Below are 2,150 nucleotides of genomic sequence, written 5' to 3'. Positions count from 1 at the left end.
CAAGTTCCCTGTGCCCTTTTGCAATCTACCTCCTTCCCCAAACATGGCCTCAGGCAACTACTGTGCTTTCTGCACTATAGTTTTGCTTTTTCTAGGATTTCATATAAATATATTATTAGTCTTTTCACTTTTGGCTTCTTTACCATAGCATGTTTTTGATATTCATATCTGAGCTGTAGTTCCTACTTCTGTTGAGGTTCAGTAGTTCCTTCCTTTTTGTTGCTAAATAATATTTCATTGTATACAGAGAACACAATTTGTTTATCCATTTGCAAGTTAATGAACATTTGAGATGTTTTGAGTTTTTGGTGACCATGCACAATGCCGCTATAAACATTCATGGACAAGGCTTTTTGTGGACATATGTTATCATTTCTCTTAGGGAAAAACCCAGGAGTGGAATTGCTGGGTTGCATGGCTATGTATGATTAAGTGTGGATTTATCTTTATAAGCAAGTTCAAAACTGTTTTCCAAAGTAGATACCCATTTTCCATTTCTACCAACAATGCATGAGATTTTAAGTTGTACCAGTTTTTGTAATTTTAATCATTATAGTATGGTTATGGATGATTCAAAATATCTTCTTTGGTGGAATGTCTATTCAAATATTTTGCCAAATTTTGTGTTGTTTCTTATTGAGGTGTGAGAGTTCTTTGTATATTCTGCGTAAAAGTCTGCCAGATTTTTTTAGCAGATGTATTAAGGTGTAATTGCTCAATAATTACCCAATAAGCTGCACATATTTAGTATCCACTTTGATACATATTAACGTATGTATACACCTGTAAAACAGCAGCCACAGTAAAAATGAACATATCCATCTCTCCCAAAATTTTACTTCCATCCTTTTGTAAACCTAATTGTTGCATGCTTTCTTTTTTGTCTGGCCTCTTGTCCTCAGTAGAATTATTTTGAGATCCATCCATATTGCTGTATCCATATGTTGCTCATTTTTATTAGTGAGTAGTATTTACATTGTTTGGATATTCTAGTAGTGTGTTTATACATTCATCTGTTGATAAATAAGTGGGTTATTTCCAGTTTGGGGCTATTATAGAAAATAAAGTGCTATGAACAATTGTGTACAATTACTCAGATGGATATATGCTTTCTTTTATCTTAATAAATATAGTAGTTGTATGTTTAACTTTTAATAAAATTGCTAAACTGTCTTGCAGAGTGGTTGTACCATATTACTTTTGCACCACTGGTGTATGAGTGTCCTAAGTCCTCCAAAGTGTCAGCAACACTTTGCATCATCAGGTTTTTTCTTTCAATTATAGTTATTTTATTAAGTGTTTAGTGATATCTCACTGTAATTTTCATTTGCATTTCACAAATCACTAGTAACATCAAGCGTCTTTGTGTGTGATTATTTGCCATCTGTCCATTTGTCTTTTTTTTTTTTTTTTTTTTTAGACAAGGTCTTACTGTGTCATGAAGGCTGGAGTGCAACAGCACAATCTCGGCTCACTGCAACCTCTGCCTCCTGGGTTCAAGCGATTATCCTGCTTCAGCCTCCCAGGTAGCTGGGATTATATGTGCCCACCATCATGCCTGGCTAACTTTTTGTATTTTTAGTAGAGATGGAGTTTAGCCATGTTGGCCAGGCTGATCTCAAACTCCTGACCTCAGGTGATCCACCTGCCTCGGCCTCCCAAAATTCTGGGATTACAGGCGTGAGTCACCCACTGCGCCCGCCCCTGGCCTATTTTGTCCATTTTTAATTGGGTTGTTTTCTTATTATTGGGTTTTGAGAGTTCTTTATACATCTAGAGAAAGTCCTTTATCGGACATAGGCTTTGAAAATATTTTCTCCCAGACTGGTTTATCCTGTAATTCTTCCTAACACTGTTTATAAAAAAGCAGAAATTTACAGTTTTTTTTTTTATTATTATACTTTAAGTTCTAGGGTACATGTGTATAATGTGCAGGTTTGTTATATATGTATACCTGTGCCATGTTGGCGTGCTGCACCTATCAACTCGTCAGCACCCATCAACTTGTCATTTACATCAGGTATAACTCCCAATGCAATCCCTCCCCCCTCTCCCTCCCTGTGATAGGCCCCGGTGTGTGATGTTCCCCTTCCCGAGTCCAAGTGATCTCATTGTTCAGTTCCCACCTATGAGTGAGAACATGCGGTGTT

General features: G+C 36.7%; 1 protein-coding gene across 1 annotated transcript in view; it reads right to left on the bottom strand.

Moving 5' to 3' along the window:
• LOC105534486 (probable C-mannosyltransferase DPY19L2) overlaps positions 1-2,150 on the bottom strand; it is a 161,231-nt gene that overhangs the window by 1,028 nt on the left and 158,053 nt on the right. The gene's annotated exons all lie outside the window — the stretch shown is intronic.

The sequence above is a fragment of the Mandrillus leucophaeus genome, unplaced genomic scaffold (genome assembly GCF_000951045.1).
Source record: "Mandrillus leucophaeus isolate KB7577 unplaced genomic scaffold, Mleu.le_1.0 Scaffold100, whole genome shotgun sequence".
Classification (NCBI taxonomy): domain Eukaryota; kingdom Metazoa; phylum Chordata; class Mammalia; order Primates; family Cercopithecidae; genus Mandrillus; species Mandrillus leucophaeus.
Note: the sequence above shows the minus strand (reverse complement) of the source record. Positions and strands in the feature narration are given on the sequence as shown.